This window comes from Triticum urartu, chromosome 3A (assembly GCF_056163025.1).
Source record: "Triticum urartu cultivar PI428250 chromosome 3A, HENAU_Tu73, whole genome shotgun sequence".
NCBI lineage: Eukaryota > Viridiplantae > Streptophyta > Magnoliopsida > Poales > Poaceae > Triticum > Triticum urartu.
Window position 1 is genome coordinate 714,894,400 of NC_141875.1, and position 19,085 is coordinate 714,913,484.

Below are 19,085 nucleotides of genomic sequence, written 5' to 3' on the forward strand. Positions count from 1 at the left end.
CATGACCCATTCCATTAGCTTAGCACCCGATAGTTTAGTATGTTGCTATTGCTTTCTTCATGACTTATACATGTTCCTATGACTATGAGATTATGTAACTCCCGTGTGCTGGAGGAACACTTTGTGTGCTACCAAACGTCACAACGTAACTGGGTGATTATAAAGGTGTTCTACAGGTGTCTCCAAAGGTACATGTTGGGTTGACGTATTGTCACGACCGGTTTTCCAATAAAAATGTTTATTGAGAAACCAATCTTTTGAGTCCAGTATGAGAAAAAAAATCCTCCTTACCGGTAGACAAATTCTTGATACAATAAGCCAGTAGCATAAAACATATTACAGGGTCGAGCTACGGTTGCTCAACCAAATTATTACAAGCACGCCAATAATTATACATAATGGCGGACATGACTCAGTGGTGTGGAGGCATACTACTGACTCGAGGATAGGGTGGTGGTGGAAAAATACAGCGGGGAGTGAGATACATGTCTCTAAAACTGGCATCTCATCGAGCGTCGTGGTGAGGCTCGATGAATTTATTTGGTAGCGGAAGCGGATATAATACAGTGACCAAATCCAGGGTCGCACGAGACTGACTGGGATTCCTCTAGGCGTCGGAATCGCTATCAAATTCTTCATCCATGAGATCGCCTTCGTCAGCATCTGGCCAAATCAACAAGCCAGGTGAGTACTTTGAAAGTACTCGCAAGACAGTTCGGGCATAAGATATAACAAATGCATGCATGGATGCGTCATGATTAATTTTAATAGTGGCACATTAATTCGTAAAAAAACAAGACAAGTAAAAAGGGGGTCGGCGGTAGTCCGCTCGAAAACCCAACAAAATAGCTGTAAACCAAATCGGGTGTCTGAAGCGACGCCTCGATAGGAAGATAAATAAATAAAGCACGCCGCAGTCAGGCGTCTAGGCAACACCACATAAAGGGCTTTAAAAGAAATGCCACAGTCGGGCATCTGAGCGACGCCACATAAAGGGCTTTAAAAGAAATGCCACAGTCGGGCGTCTGAGCGACGCCGCATAAAGGGCTTTAAAATAAATGCCACAGTCGGGCGTCTGAGCGACGCCACATAAAGGGCTTTAAAAGAAATGCCACAGTCGGACGTCTGAGCGACATCGCAGAAAGGGCTTTCATTGAATGTAAAATATAACAATGCCACAGTCGGACGTCTGAGCGACATCAAAGAAAGGGCTTTTATTGAAAGTAAATAATAACAATGCCATAGTCGGACGTCTGAGCGACATCACAGAAAGGGCTTTTATTCACAAGTAAATAATACTCATAATAAATATTCAATTCATGAGAATAAACAGGTTAGTCCACCCACAGGAATAATCATTTAACCGGACTTAGCACTCATGTGATTCACCGGAGTCTCTGTCATCAAAACTGACATTTGTCAGGATAAGATAATACCGAACTTGGACATGGAATAGATGATTCAAAGGAATGTATGACTCTGCAGAGTTTGTACAAATTTTTTTTCCACAGCCAACGGATTTCCGTAGTCACGAAGAACTAGTTCCGTTTACGGTATTTCGGAAGAAAACACAGCTAACCAGTACACACCCATCCTACCTCTCGATGCCAGGAATCACCCTAGACATCGTCCAAGAAAAACTTTTGAGACGGGTAGACCACAATCTCGAATAGCATGGGATCAAATTTATATACGCGCGCTCTAAGGGGTGCCCCCCTCTCGGTCCCAACCGGAAACACCCATGCCCCCTGACCGGATGACTGGCTTTAATCCAGGGCCATGGAACCATCATCACGGCCTCTCCTTTTTGGTGTGTACCAGGAAAGCGGTTTGCAGCTTACTAAGCCATATTCCTTGCGGAAAACATGTGGTAGTATAGGGAAGGAAGAATGGAAGGAATTGGACTGATACGGGTTGTCACTGAAGTCATATAGTCTGGCATAAGACTGGCATGCTACAACACTGCCATCTTACCCATCCTCATGTCAACACATGGCCATGCATACTCACATCCATCCACTTATGGATTTTCGAAACTCACTTGCCTCATCGTTGCATGTAACATGACATTCGTCGGTATGCTCATCAACATGCCATGAAACTACTTAATGAAAACATGCCAAAACAATCATCATATCAAAAGTTCAAACATGCTTTCCTGGTTCAGAGTAGTCGGAGCCTAGCTCGGTGAAGTTCGCGGTCCCGTCACCTCCTTCGGTATCTATGGCATAAAGAAAATATACGCGCTATCGTGAATACCGTGAGGTGCACAAAAATTTCTCCAAATATTTTTCAAATAAATCTGATAAAAAACTAGACAAAATTTTAAGGAGAACAGAAAAAGAATCAATCAAAAATACTTTTCTGTTAAAAAATTATAAGGGTTTTAATCCAGGGACTCATCTGTAATGAAACAGAAAGTTCCCAGGGGCTAACTTATAAAAACAGAAAATGATTCGAATAAGAATGCACCGGCCCAGCGGGAAAACGCATTTGGCAGAAGACGTTTTCAGAAAATGGTTCGCTTAGAAAGGCCAGAGAGGCTGACAGGCGGGTTCCGCCCGTCAGGTTTGAATATTCAAACGGGGCGGCAGAGCTCGACGGTGCCCGAGAGCCGCGGTGGTCGCCGGCGGCGATCCACGGCGAGGCAGGGGGATCGGAGGGTACCTCCGTGTTCAGGGTGCCATTCCGCGTTGGTTGGTGGTGGTGGTGGTCGCCGGCGAGTACTACGTCGACCGCGAGCCTTGCTCCGGCGGACGGCGGCTCGGGTGGAGCGGGATCTCGTCGGGGAGGGCTGCGAAGGCCAAATTGACGCTGGGGTTAGCTCACTGGATGCTAGAGGAGGCTATAGACGAGATTTGGGCGCCGGGGACGGCCTCACCGAAGCGATTCGAGCTGGTGGCCGAGGCGGATCGAGGCGGCCGGAGTTGGGGGAGGAGACCTCCTCGAGGAAGGTTTTAAATGATCAAACCCCATAGTTTGAAGAAGATACAAAAATAAAAACCCTTGCCAAAGGAGTTTTTAAGAGGAAGGTTTTTCTGGAAAAAATTTAAATGGCCTTTTTAAAAAAAAACCAACAAAGTTTTTGCTGAAAACCAAATAAAAATTTTGGAGTGTCACAACACCTACCCCCTTAGGAAAAATCTCGTCCCCGAGATTTCAGCTAATCCTTAAATAACTGTGGATGCTCTGTCCGAAGGAAACCCTCCCTTTCCTAGGTTGCTTCACTTTCGGTGTGGTTGCTCCACTGAACTTTGAAAAACTTGATGGTTTTCTGTCGGGTCCTCCTTTCAGACTCCTCTAATATTTTTACTGGGCGTTCTCAATAGGTGAGGTCTGGCTGCACGTCAATGTTCTCATGGGATACTTGCTTCTCTGGTTTGCTTACGCACTTCCTTAATTGAGAGACGTGGAACACGTCGTGGATGTCGGACAATTCTTCGGGTAAGTCTAGCTGGTAGGCTACAGTGCCTCTTCGTGCCACTATGCAGAATGGTCCAATGAACCTTGGTGCTAACTTCCCCTTAATCTTAAACCGTTGCAGCCCCCTCATAGGTGATACTCGTAGGTACACAAATTCACCGGGTTCAAAATTGACCCCACGATGTTTCTGATCGTAATAACTCTTCTGTTGGCTTTGAGCGGTCTTGAGTCGGTCCCTGATTAGCTTGACCTTTTCCTCGGCTTCTTTGAGCATGTCTGGGCCGAAGATATGGCTGTCTCTGGTATCTGACCAATTTAGCGGTGTACGACATCTCCGTCCGTACAGAGCTTCAAATGGTGCCATTTGCAGGCTGGCCTGGTAACTGTTGTTGTATGCGAACTCAGCATATGGCAGGCTTTCTTCCCAACTAGTTCCATAGGTGAGGACACATGCTCTCAGCATGTCTTCTAAAATTTGGTTTACGCGTTCAGTCTGTCCATCAGTCTGGGGATGGTAGGCTGTACTGAAGGCCAATTGAGTTCCCAGAGCCTGTTGTAAATGATCCCAGAATCTCGAGACGAACTGAGTGACTCTATCAGATATTATAGTCTTCGGGACTCCATGCAGACAAACTATACAGGAGAGATAAATCCTGGCAAGCCTCTGAGTGTTGTAGGTTGTCTTCACTGGAATGAAATGTGCCACCTTGGTTAATCTATCGGTGATGACCCATATGGCATCATTCCCGTGTCGTGACCGAGGTAGTCCGACAATGAAATCCATCCCTATTACATCCCATTTCCACTCAGGTATTTTGTTTGGTTGCAGTAGTCCGGCTGGTTTTTGATGCTCCACTTTTATGCGTTGACAAGAATCGCAACATGCAACGAATATGGCTATGTCCCTCTTCATACCGTGCCACCAAAATCTTTCTTGAATATCCTTATACATTTTGGTTCCTCCAGGTGGATCGAATACGGAGCGGTGTGGGCTTCTGCTAGAATTTGCTGTTTGAGTTCCTCTATGTTTGGCACGCAGAGTCTGTCCCCGTACCATAATATTCCTCCATCGTCTATGACGAACTCCGAGGCCTTGCCCATACTCACCTTTCTTTTAATTCCTTCAATGCTGGGGTGACCAGGCTGAGCTTCTTTAATTCTCTCCACAAGGTCAGGCTGTACTTTCAAGTTTGATATGGTGCCTTCCGTGATCATTAATAAGTTGAGTTTGGCAAATTCTTGTTGAAATTCAGGTCTCAAGCTTTGCAGACTGTTTTCGTCGGAGCTGGGGTTTCGACTAAGAGCATCGGCCACTACATTTGCTTTTCCTGGATGATAGTGGATACCAACATCATAATCCTTTACCAATTCCAACCAGCGTCGTTGCCGTAAGTTTAGTTCTGGCTGTGTGAAAATATATTTGAGACTTTTATGGTCCGTGTATATTTCACATCGATTTCCATGTAAGAAATGCCTCCATTCCTTGAGCGCATGAATGACTGCTGCCATTTCTAAGTCATGAGTGGGATAATTTTCCTCATGCTTGCAAAGTTGCCTTGAAGCGTATGTGACAACCTTGCCTTCTTGCATCAACACGCACCCGAGGCCTTTTCGGGATGCGTCACAATACACTTCAAAATTCTTGTGTATGTCTGGCACAATTAATACCGGTGCTGTCGTTAATTTCCGTTTTAGCTCTTGGAAACTTTTCTCGCAGGCTTCTGTCCATTCAAACTTCTTGTCATTCTTGAGTAACTGCGTCGTTGGCTTGGCTAGGGTGGAGAATCCTTCAATAAATCTGCGGTAATATCCTGCCATTCCCAAGAAACTTCGTATGTCCGTTACGCTGGCTGGTGACTTCCAGCCAAGTATGGCCCTGACTTTCTCCGGGTCCACTGCGATACCGTCTTGGGTCAGCACGTGGCCTAGAAAGCCTACTTGTCTTAGCCAGAATTCGCACTTGCTGAACTTGGCATACAATTGGTGTTTCCTGAGTTCTCCTAGCACAATCCTGAGATGTTCCGCATGCTCTTCTGGTGTCTTGGAGTATATCAGAATATCGTTGATAAATACCACAACGAACTTGTCCATAAACTTCATAAATACTTTGTTCATGAGGTGAACAAAATATGCGGGGGCGTTCATTAATCCAAAAGGCATAACTGTGAACTCATATAGTCCATATCTGGAGGTGAAGGCTGTTTTGGGGATATCTTCTGTTCGCACTTTTAATTGATGGTATCCTGACCTTAAGTCAATCTTTGAGAACACCTTGGCCTGAGCGACCTGATCAAATAAATCATTTATCCGTGGCATCGGGTATTTGTTCTTGACTGTGACCATGTTAAGTGCTCGGTAGTCTATGCACAATCTCAGTGTTCCATCCTTCTTTTTGGCAAATAGAATTGGTGATCCCCAAGGTGAGGAGCTGGCTCGAATGTATCCCTTGTCCAGCAATTCCTTTATTTGTTTCTTCAACTCAATCAACTCGGATGGTGCCATTCTGTATGGTTTCTTGTATATGTTGGTGGTTCCTAGTGCTAGCTCAATGTTGAATTCTATCTCTCGGTCTGGTGGCATGCCTGGTAGTTCTTCGGGAAATACGTCTGGAAATTCACATACTACTGGAACCTTGTTTAGCTCAGAAACGTCCACCTTATTCAATCTCGGCTGTCGGGGTATTTTTCTTTCTTTGGCTGATACTTTTATTGTCCTCCCGTGGTGGTGTGTGAGAATTATGATCCGGTTGAAACAGTCAATAAAACCTTTGTTGGCGGTTAACCAGTCCATCCCTAGGATGACATCCAGTCCTTTATTTTCCAACACAATAAGATTGGCGTGAAACTTCAATCCTTCGAACTCAATAATCACATTCTGACAGTAACTCTGAGTAACTTTCTGAATCCCAGGGGACTTGATGATCATGGATTTTTCCAGAGGAAGCATCAAAAAATTATTTTGCAAAGCAAAACTTTTCGAAATGAATGAGTGAGAAGCTCCAGAATCAAACAAAACCATTGCAGGTATTGTGTTGACAGGAAACGTACCGAGTACGATATCCGGAGCGTTTTGTGCTTCTTCTTTGGTCACGTGGTTTAGATGACCCTTCCTGTGGTTGTTGTTGGGGTTGAAATTGTTGCGCTTGGGCGCTGAATTATTTCCACCGTTGCTTGGCTTCGGGGTCGAGTTCCTTGGCTTGGGGCACTGTTTGGCATAGTGCCCTTCTTCTCCACAAGCGTAGCAAGTAACGCCCGGGCGATATGTCAACTCCTTGTCCCTTGCATGGAAATTCTTGGTTGGGCGTGAGACGTTTGTCGTAGGTTTGTGTGTCCCACCTTTCTGAAAATCTGTCTTGCTTCGGTGGTTGCGCGCAAGAGTAGTCTGGTCTCTTTTTCGCTTGCGGAAATCCTCCAAGCTACGTCTCTCATTTTCCAGAGTAATGGCTTTGGCCACTAGAGTCTTAAAATCTGGAAAAGTGTGCACGACCAGTTGGCATTTAAGCGCGGGCGCCAGACCGTCAAGGAATTTCTCCATCTTCTTGCTTTCAGTCATACGTTCTTCATTGGCGTAGCGAGACAATAGAGTAAATTGACTGTTGTATTCTGACACTGTCATGTTCCTTTGTCTGAGGTCATCGAACTCTCTCTTCTTGATTTTCATAATACTCTTAGGAATGTGTGCACCACGGAAACCTTCCTTGAAATCATCCCAGGTTATATCATTTTCATTGGGGTGCATGTGCAGAAAATTCTCCCACCATGATGCAGCTCTCCTGTGAGATAGTGCGGGGCATATAGTACCTTCTCGAGGTCTGAACATTTTGCAATAACTAATTTTCTCTCCATATCTCGAAGCCAATCCTCGGCTTCAAGAGGCTTGTCAGTATGAGAAAATGTTTGAGGACGTGTCTTCTGTAGCTCAGATAACTTGGAATGTTGCTGATACTGTCCATGGTGATTTCCCATGTTGATGACTTGGTTCATAGTTTCCCGATGTTGTTGCTGACTCTGCTCATAAAGGCGACACATTTGTGAAAGTGCCGATTCACTGCCCTGTTGGCTTGACTGTCCCTGTGTGAACTCGTTGCTGGGTTGTGTATCATAATTTTCCTCTGGTGGAGTTGGCATGGAGCGAGTCCAAGGACGAGACATTTTTCACTCTGGGGATATATTTTGTAAAACCCATAAGAAAAGTGAAAAGAGTCGCAAAAACAATTCCATAAATGCATAAAGCTGGCAAATAAAATTAAATAACCAAGCTTACTTAAGAAAAACAAATCGATTTGCGCACGGAGAAGGACTGCTCATTACATATCTTACACGCGGCGGTAATTATACAATACATCACTCAGGATATGCGTACATAATCCTGACATGTTATTTAGGCTAGTGCACTTCTCCAGATCCTACATGATGCGCAAACAGGCTACTTCTCACAACCTATGTACATATAAACATATCATACAAAGTGGTACATTGCATGGCGGCTAAGCGTACTCAGGCGGAGATGTTGACGATCTCCTTTGCCCTGCCGAGGGTGAGGCGTAGCGAGGCTGGGGACTCGACTTCCTCCTCGCTAATAGGCTCCATACGTGTAGTGTTGCGCCGAGTAGATGGAGCGGGTGCCAGGGGCGGAACAACACGAACAAGAGTGGGCGCGGAGGGTGGTGCAGTGCATGCTGGAGTGGGCGCAATAACTTGGTTGAACTCTTCGGTAGAAGGCAGGCGACGAGTAGGTGCATAAGATGCTGAGGACGAGACAAAAGTCAGTGGCGGTGCGGTGGGTAGGAGCTCCCTCCTGTTGGCAGCACAGCTATGGACTGAGTCCATGCGGGCAGCCACGAAGTCGTCCACCAGGTTGTCGAAGGCTGCCTCCAGGGCTCGGAGATACTCAATAAGCATCTCAAAAGCCTCGTCTCGTTCTCCTCTGGGGCAGGAGAATGCGTAGTGACAGGTGTAAGGCACATGGCATGGAAGATAACGGTAACGACGAGTCTTCATCACGGGGAGGACATCCCTGAGACGAGCTATTGCCTCGCGGGCTGCCATCTGCATAGCATGCCTCTCCGTAGGCATGGCTCTTCCCAAGAACCGGAAGCGGCGTAACTCACCACGCCCTCCCTTGAACTGCACCGCGGCCTGGTGCATGGTCGGACTGTCGTTAACTCGGTGCTGGCAGAGTGTGAAGACTGGGCGCACAGATGGCCCCATCGCCACCTGAACGATGAAGGAGAGAAGCTTGACGAACCCATCGGGCACGTTGGCGAAGGTCTGAGACTCGCAGCTGTTGTCGGCCATCTACAAAAGTAGGCAAAAATTCTGAATGGTCAGATCATAAATTTATGCTGTCTGTCAGAAAATGACTACAATTGCAAAAAAAAAATATAAATGGCTCTATTATGCTAATAACCAATTAGCGATCGCACCTAGTGGCTTCCTACAGTCAGCCTGGCTCTGGTACCAAGCTTGTCACGACCGGTTTTCCAATAAAAATGTTTATTGAGAAACCAATCTTTTGAGTCCAGTATGAGAAAAAAATCCTCCTTACCGGTAGACAAATTCTTGATACAATAAGCCAGTAGCATAAAACATATTACAGGGTCGAGCTACGGTTGCTCAACCAAATTATTACAAGCACGCCAATAATTATACATAATGGTGGACATGACTCAGTGGTGTGGAGGCATACTATTGACTCGAGGATAGGGTGGTGGTGGAAAAACACAGCGGGGAGTGAGATACATGACTCTAAAACTGGCATCTCATCGAGCGTCGTGGTGAGGCTCGATGAATTTATTTGGTAGCGGAAGCGGATATAATACAGTGACCAAATCCAGGGTCGCACGAGACTGACTGGGACTTCTCTAGGCGTCGGACTCGCTATCAAATTCTTCATCCATGAGATCGCCTTCGTCAGCATCTGGCCAAATCAACAAGCCAGGTGAGTACTTTGAAAGTACTCGCAAGACAGTTCGGACATAAGATATAACAAATGCATGCATGGATGCGTCATGATTAATTTTAACAGTGGCACATTAATTCGTAAAAAAACAAGACAAGTAAAAAGGGGGTCGGCGGTAGTCCGCTCGAAAACCCAACAAAATAGCTGTAAACCAAATCGGGTGTCTGAAGCGACACCTCGATAGGAAGATAAATAAATAAAGCACGCCGCAGTCGGGCGTCTAGGCGACACCACATAAAGGGCTTTAAAAGAAATGTCACAGTCGGGCGTCTGAGCGACACCACATAAAGGGCTTTAAAAGAAATGCCACAGTCGCGCGTCTGAGCGACACCGCATAAAGGGCTTTAAAAGAAATGCCACAATCGGGCGTCTGAGCGACGCCACATAAAGGGCTTTAAAAGAAATGCCACAGTCGGACGTCTGAGCGACATCGCAGAAAGGGCTTTCATTGAATGTAAAATATAACAATGCCACAGTTGGACGTCTGAGCGACATCACAGAAAGGGCTTTTATTGAAAGTAAATAATAACAATGCCACAGTCGGACGTCTGAGCGACATCACAGAAAGGGCTTTTATTCACAAGTAAATAATACTCATAATAAATATTCAATTCATGAGAATAAACAGGTTAGTCCATCCACAGGAATAATCATTTAACCGGACTTAGCACTCATGTGATTCACCGGAGTCTCTGTCATCAAAACTAACATTTGTCAGGATAAGATAATACCGAACTTGGACATGGAATAGATGATTCAAAGGAATGTATGACTCTGCAGAGTTTGTACAAATTTTTTTTTTCACAGCCAACGGATTTCCGTAGTCACGAAGGACTAGTTCCGTTTACGGTATTTCGGAAGAAAACACAGCTAACCAGTACACACCCATCCTACCTCTCGATGCCAGGAATCACCCTAGACATCGTCCAAGAAAAACTTCTGAGACGGGGAGACCACAATCTTGAATAGCATGGGATCAAATTTATATACGCGCGCTCTAAGGGGTGCCCCCCTCTCGGTCCCAAACGGAAACACCCATGCCCCCTGACCGGATGACTGGCTTTAATCCAGGGCCATGGAACCATCATCACGGCCTCTCCTTTTTGGTGTGTACCAGGAAAGCGGTTTGCAACTTACTAAGCCATATTCCTTGTGGAAAACATGTGGTAGTACAGGGAAGGAAGAATGGAAGGAATTGGACTGATACGGGTTGTCACTGAAGTCATATAGTCTGGCATAAGACTGGCATGCTACAACACTGCCATCTTACCCATCCTCATGCCAACACATGGCCATGCATACTCACATCCATCCACTTATGGATTTTCGAAACTCACTTGCCTCATCGTTGCATGTAACATGACATTCGTCGGTATGCTCATCAACATGCCATGAAACTACTTAATGCAAACATTCCAAAACAATCATCATATCAAAATTTCAAACATGCTTGCGCGGTTCAGAGTAGTCGGAGCCTAGCTCGGTGAAGTTCGCAGTCCCGTCACCTCCTTCGGTATCTATGGCATAAAGAAAATATACGCGCTATCGTGAATACCGTGAGGTGCACAAAAATTTCTCCAAATATTTTTTAAATAAATCTGATAAAAAACTAGACAAAATTTTAAGGAGAACAGAAAAAGAATCAATCAAAAATACTTTTCTGTTAAAAAATTATAAGGGTTTTAATCCAGGGACTCATCTGTAATGAAACAGAAAGTTCCCAGGGGCTAACTTATAAAAACAAAAAACGATTCGAATAAGAATGCGCCGGCCCAGCGGGAAAACGCATTTGGCAGAAGACGTTTTCAGAAAATGGTTCGCTTAGACAGGCCAGAGAGTCTGACAGGCGGGTCCCGCCCGTCAGGTTTGAATATTCAAACGGGGCGGCAGAGCTCGACGGTGCCCGAGAGCCGCGGTGGTCGCCGGTGGCGATCCACGGCGAGGCAGGGGGATCGGAGGGTACCTCCGTGTTCAGGGCGCCATTCCGCGTCGGTTGGTGGTGGTGGTGGTCGCCGGCGAGTACTACGTCGACGGCGAGCCTTGCTCCGGCGGACGGCGGCTCGGGTGGAGCGGGATCTCGTCGGGGAGGGCTGCGAAGGCCAAATTGACGCTGGGGTTAGCTCACTGGGTGCTAGAGGAGGCTATAGACGAGATTTGGGCGTCAGGGACGGCCTCACCGAAGCGATTCGAGCTGGTGGCCGAGGCGGATCGAGGCGGCCGGAGTTGGGGGAGGAGACCTCCTCGAGGTCCTCCTGGTGGCTTGGCAGGGTCCTGGAGAGATTCAGTGAAGGTGTGTGCTCGTGAGCGAGCTCGGGGTCCTTTTTATAGGCGATCCGAGGCGGTGGCCATGAACGGAGTTCTCCAGCGAAGGTTACGGCGGCGTAGAGCTTGGTCGGGGAGGTTTAGGGAGTTGGACGTCAACGTGGAGTTCCACCGGTTCCGTTTTGGTGCTAAACGAGCTTGGATTAGGAGCCCTGGGTGGATTCGACGGAACGGGCGGCGCGGGCCTGTCGGCGGCAGAGGGCGCGCCCTGTGCTTGCCGGGCAACGGCGACGGTGCTGTGGGGTGCGCTGGCGTGCATGAGGCCACGCGGAGGGCAGGGGAGCGTTGGGCGGCGCCGAACGGCGTTGCGAGCTGGCGCTGTCTTCCGTTGGCCACCACGGGTGGCTTTGCCACCGCAGAAGCTGCCAACTCTGGCGATGCTCGCCGCCACCGACACCTGCACCCGTCCAAGAGGGCGTGTGGTGCTCTGGCCAGGGAGGAGAGGCCATGCGCAACGCGCCAGGGGGCACTGGTGATGGATGACAAGTCACTGACGAAAAACGACACTGACTGAATTCTGAAAATCTGAATTTTTCTGAAAGTCTACAGAAGCAGTGCCGGCTAAGTGTTCGACGAAATTATTTTGGCATGTGAAGAATTTTCCTTGAGCTGAATTTTGGTGGGATGGCCTCTCATTGCACCTGGAGGCTGCCTAAATTTTTGTGGAATTTTTGGAGAAGTGTAGATATGAATTTCACCAAATTTGTCAAATCTGGTCCAAACTTGCAGTGAGTGAAATTTGAAATTTTTGAAAAGAAGAAGAGTGGATCAAGATGGTTCTAGGTTGTGGGTACTAAGGACTATCCAGGGGTGTTGGTTTGGGATAAAAACTCAAAGGCAAAGAGGTACTTGCTTTGAAAATCACTCAGGCTCAAAATAATTGGCAGAAATGATTTGAGAGCTCAAATAATTGAAATAAAATCCAAAACTTGTTTGGACTTGTTGAGACAGAGAATTTAGATTGTTCAAAGGTGGAGGGAGGGATTTTGAGAAGATTTACTATAAGAGACATGGTAAAACCATGGGTGGTTTTTAAGATAAGAAAAACCTCAAAATTCACAGAGTTCTTTTTATAAGAAAAACAATAATTTCAAAAAATATACTTTGAGAAGGGAACCATCAGAGAAAGAGTTTTAAATGATCAAACCCCATAGTTTGAAGAAGATACAAAAATAAAAACCCTTGCCAAAGGAGTTTTTAAGAGGAAGGTTTTTCTGGAAAAAATTTAAATGGCCTTTTAAAAAAAAACCAACAAAGTTTTTGCTGAAAACCAAATAAAAATTTTGGAGTGTCACACGTATTTCGAGATCAGGATTTGTCACTCTGATCGTCGGAGACGTATCTCTGGGGCCCTCTCGGTAATGCACATCACTTAAGCCTTGCAAGCATTGCAACTAATGAGTTAGTTGCGGGATGATGTATTACGGAACGAGTAAAGAGACTTGCCGGTAACGAGATTGAACTAGGTATTGGATACGGACGATCGAATCTCGGGCAAGTAACATACCGATGACAAAGGGAACAACGTATGTTGTTATGCGGTCTGACCGATAAAGATCTTCGTAGAATATGTATGAGCCAATATGGGCATCCAGGTCCCGCTATTGGTTATTGACCGGAGACGTGTCTCGGTCATGTCTACATTGTTCTCGAACCCGTAGGGTCCGCACGCTTAAGGTTTCGATGACAGTTATATTATGAGTTTATACATTTTGATGTACCGAAGGTTGTTTGGAGTCCCTGATGTGATCACGGACATGACGAGGAGTCTCGAAATGTTCGAGACATAAAGATTGATATATTGGAAGCCTATGTTTGGATATCGGAAGTGTTCCGGATGAAATCGGGATTTTACCGGAGTACCGGGAGGTTACCGGAATCCCCCGGGAGCTATATGGGCCTTAGTGGGCCTTAGTGGAAAAGAGAAGGGGCAGCCCAAGATGGGCCGCGCGCCCCTCCCCTCCCTTGGTCCGAATAGGACAAGGAGAGGGGGCCGGCCCCCCTCTCTCTTTTCCCCCCTCCGCGAATCCTATTCCAACTAGGATTGGGGGGGGGAATCCTACTGCCAGAGGGAGTAGGACTCCTCCTGGCGCGCCTCTCCTAGGCCGGCCGCACCCCCCCCCCCCTTGATCCTTTATATACGGAGGCAAAGGCACCCCAGAGGAACACAAGTTGATCCACGTGATCATATTCTTAGCCGTGTGCGGCGCCCCCTGCCACCATAGTCCTCGATAATATTGTAGCGGTGCTTAGGCGAAGCCCTGCGACAGTAGTACATCAAGATCTTCACCACGCCGTCGTGCTGACGGAACTCTTCCCCGACACTTTGCTGGATCGGAGTCCGGGGATTGTCATCGAGCTGAACGTGTGCTAAAACTCGGAGGTGCCATAGTTTCGGTGCTTGATCGGTCGGGCCGTGGAGACGTACGACTACATCAACCAAACGCTTCCGTTGTCGATCTACAAGGGTACGTAGATCACACTCTCCCCTCTCGTTGCTATGCATCACCATGATCTTGCGTGTGCGTAGGAAATTTTTTGAAATTACTACGTTCCCCAACACCTCGTTCCCCTCTTCCTCCTCTCCAAGGCGGAAGGCGCCGGAAGCCCTGGTTGCCGCCAGCTCCGCCGTTCCCCTCCTCGGCCACCGAGGATCGCCGCCGTCGATTTTCCTCCGTTGACGACTCCCCCGAGCTGCTGACCTGCTAGTTTATTTTTATTTTTATTTTATTTTATTTAATATAAATAACAGAAAGTAAAAGTGGGGTACAGAAGGTTGTGCCTTCTAGTTTCATCCATCTCATGATCATCAAAAGGAATCCACTAACAAGGTTGATCAAGTCTTGTTAAAGAACTCATTCCGAATAACATGGAACCGGAGAAATTTCGGATAACACTATGTTACCTCAACAGGGATATGCACATCCCCAATAATAAGAATATCATATTTCTTCTTGAAAGTAGGAACAGCAAATTCAAAACCTCCAAATATAATCGATGGAATTTTTCCAATAGAATTGATACTATGAACTTGAGGTTGTTTCCTCGGAAAGTGTACCATATGCTCATTACCATTAACATGAAAAGTGACATTGCCTTTAGTGCAATCAATAACAGCCCCTGCAGTATTCAAAAAGGGTCTTCCAAGAATAATAGACATACTATCGTCCTCGGGAATATCAACAATAACAAAGTCCGTTAAAATAGTAACGTTTGCAACTACAACAGGCACATCCTCACAAATACCGAGAGGTATAACAGTTGATTTATCAGCCATTTGCAAAGATATTTTAGTAGGTGTCAACTAATTGAAATCAAGTCTACGATATAAGGATTGGTTTTGAGTATATCAGTTAATCGCATACACAAAAAGATAGGTCTAATCATTTCAGCAAAGCGCTCAAAATCCTCATCATCCTTTTTCTTGGACGGTTTGGGAGGAAAAGGCATGGGTTTCTGAACCCATGGTTCTCTTTCTTATCAAGATCAATAACAGGTTCAATTTCTATGTCATTATCATTACTAGGTTGAGCATCATTATGAACATTATCATTAACATTATCACTAGTTTCAGGTTCATTAGCAAATTGAGTTTCAGTATCAGAAATAGAAACATCAATTGGATCCTCAGGTGTTTCCACAATAGGATCAGTAGAAGCATGCAAAGTCCTATCATTTTTCTTTTTCTTCTTTTTAGAAGAACTAGGTACATCTATATTATTTCTCTGAGAATCTTGCTCAATTCTCTTAGGATGGCCTTCAGGATACAAAGGTTCCTGAGTCATTCTACCAGTTCTAGTAGCCACTCTAACAGCATTATCATTATCTTTACTATTCAATTCATTGAGAAAATTATTTTGAGCTTTAAGTACTTGTTCTACTTGAGTGGTAACCATAGAAGCATGTTTACTAATAAGTTTAAGTTCACCTTTAACATTAGCCATATAATCACCCAAGTGTTCAAGCATATTTGAATTGTATTTCAATTGTCTACCAAAATAAGCATTAAAGTCTTCTTGCTTAGCCATAAATCTATCAAACTCATCTAAGCATGGGCTAGAAAATTTAGTAAATGGGATTTCAGCTTTATCATATCTGTAGAGAGAATTTACCTTTACTACCTGTGTCGGGTTATCAAGACCATGACTTTCTTCAATAGGTAATGGATTAAGATTATATGTTTCTTCAACAGGCGGTAAATTAAGACCATGTATTTCTTCAATAGGAGGCAAATTCTTAACATCTTCAGCTTTAATACCTTTTTCTTTCATAGATTTCTTTGCCTCTTGCATATCTTCAGGACTGAGAAATAGAATACCCCTCTTCTTCGGAGTTGGTTTAGGAATGGTCCCAGGAATAGTCTCAGGAATAGTCCAATTAGTTTCATTTGTCAACATATTATTCAATAGAATTTCACCTTCATCCGGTGTTCTTTCCCTGAAAACAGAACCAACACAACTATCCAGGTAATCTCTGGAGGCATCGGTTAGTCCATTATAAAAGATATCAAGTATTTCATTTTTCTTAAGAGGATGATCAGGCAAAGCATTAAGTAATTGGAGAAGCCTCCCCCAAGCTTGTGGGAGACTCTCTTCTTAAATTTGCACAAAATTATATATATATCCCTTAAAGCAGCTTGTTTCTTATGAGCGGGGAAATATTTAGCAGAGAAGTAATAAATCATATCCTGGGGACTACGCACACAACCAGGATCAAGAGAATTAAACCATATCTTAGCATCACCCTTTAATGAGAACGGAAATATTTTAAGGATATAAAAGTAGCGAGTTCTCTCATCTTTAGTAAACACGGTAGCTATATCATTCAATTTAGTAAGATGTGCCACAACAGTTTTAGATTCATAACCATGAAAAGCAGGGTCAGGATCAACAGAGAATTCATAATCCTTATCAGTAACAAAGATAGGTGAAGTAGCAAAAGCAGGGTCAGGTTTCATTCTAGCATTTAGAGATTGCTTACTCCATTTAGCTAATAACCTTTTGAGTTCATTTCTATTTTTGCAAGCTAAAATGGCTAAAGAAGCTTCTTGATCAAAAACATAACCCTTAGGAATAACAAGTGATTCTTCATCATCACTTTCATTAGTATCATCAGATTCAATATTTTCAATTTCTCTAGCCCTAGCAAGTTGTTCATCAAGAAAATCACTAAGTGGCATTGTAGTATCAGGCATAGAGGTAGTTTCATCATAAGTATCATGCATACCAGAAGTGGCATCATCAATAACACGCGACATATCAGAACGAATACCAGAAGCAGGTCTAGGTGACGCAAGCTTACTGAAAACAGAAGGTGAATCAAGTGAGATCTAGATGGCAGTTCCTTACCTCCCCACGTAGTTGAGGGATAAATCTTAGTTCTTGGATCTTTCAAGTTCTTCATCATGATAAGCAGATATATATCCCAAGTGAGTCAAAGAATAGAGCAATTGTAACGCCCTCGATGCGGCTATATCTCCTACGTGTCGAAGCACGACTTAGAGGCATAACCGCATTGAACACAATGTCGCAAGTAAGGTAATCTTCACAACATCCCATGTAATACATAATAAGGGGAAAGGTAGCATAGTTGGCTTACACTCGCCACGTCACACAAAGTACATAAATAGCATTACATCATCCAATCACTCATGGCCCGACTACTGCGCTAATAAAAGATCAACCCAACATGCGACATGGTCCCGATCGCCCCAACTGGGCACCACTACTGATCATCAGGGAAAGACACATAGTAACAGCGTAAGTCTTCATCGAACTCCCACTTGAGCTCAAGAGCATCATCTGGAACGGAATCATCAGGCCCTGCATCTGGTTTGGAAGTAATCTGTGAGCCACGGGGACTCAGCAATCTCGCACCCTCGCGATCAAGACTATTTAAGCTTATAGGTAAAGGCAAGGTAATATGTGGTGCTGCAGCAAGCGACAAGCAAATATGGGGGCTAACCTATTCGCAAATGAGAGCGAGAAGAGAAGGCAATGCACGAACAATAACTAGAGAACAACCTGCGCAAACATTACTCCAACACCGTGTTCACTTCTCAGACTCCGCCGAGAAGAGACCATCACGGTAACACACTCAGTTTATTCATTTTAATTAAGTTAAGGTTCAAGTTATCTACAACCGGATATTAACAAATTCCCATCTGCCCATAACCGCGAGCACGGCTTTCGAAAGTTCAAATCCCTGTAGGGGGGTCCCAACTTAGCCCATGACAAGCTCTCACGGTCAACGAAGGATATTCCTTCTAGTGGGAAGACCCGATCAGACTCGGAATCCCGGTTACAAGACATTTCGACAAGGTAAAACTAAACTAGCAACACCGCCCGAATGTGCTGACAAATCCCGATAGGAGCTGCACATATCTCGTTCTCAGGGCACACTCAGATGAGCGCTCCATACAACTAAAACCAAACCTCGAGTTTCCCTGAGGGGGCGCTGCACAGGACTCTAGTTTGGACCAACACTCAGAGGAGCACTGGCCCGGGGGGGTTTAAATAAGATGACCCTCGGGCTCCGGAAACCCAAGGGAAAAAGAGGCTAGGTGGCAAATGGTAAAACCAAGGTTGGGCTTTGCTGGAGGAGTTTTAAAACAAGACGAACTGTCAAGGGGTTCCCATTATTACCCAACCGCGTAAGGGACACAAAATCCGGGAACATAACACCGATATGACGGCAACTAGGGGGGCAAGAGTGGAACAAAACACTAGGCAAAAGGCCGAGCCTTCCACCCTTTACCAAGTATATAGATGCATTAAGATAACAAGATGATATAAAGATATCCCAACAAGTAAATAAGGTTCCAACAAGGAATGGTCTCCAATCTTCACCTGCAACTAGCGACGCTATAAGAGGGGCTGAGCAAAGCGGTAACATAGCCAATCAACGGTTTGCTAGGACATGGTGTGTTAGGGGTTTGACATGGCCATTTGGGAGGCATTATAAGCAAGTGGTAGGCATCGTAGCATAGGCATAGCAAAAGAGCGAGCATCTAGCAAAGCAAAGATAGAAATGATTTCGAGGGTATGATCATCTTGCCTGCAAAGTTGTCAGAGTTGACTGGATCCTCGCAAGCAAACTCAACGGGATCCTTGTTAGGGAACTTGTCTCCCGGCTCTACCCAAACAATACAAACAAGCAAACGGAACACAATCAACCACGTGCAAACTCAAACAACATGATGCAAACATGGTATGCTATGCGGGATGCGATATGTGATGCATATGCAAGACTTGACATGGAATGATTGAACCTGGCCTCAACATGGAAATCCAAGTGTGCCACTGGAAAGGTGAGGTGATTTCGCTTGAAAACAATATAAAGAACACCGGAATCGGAGGCACGGTTTGGAAATGGCAAGC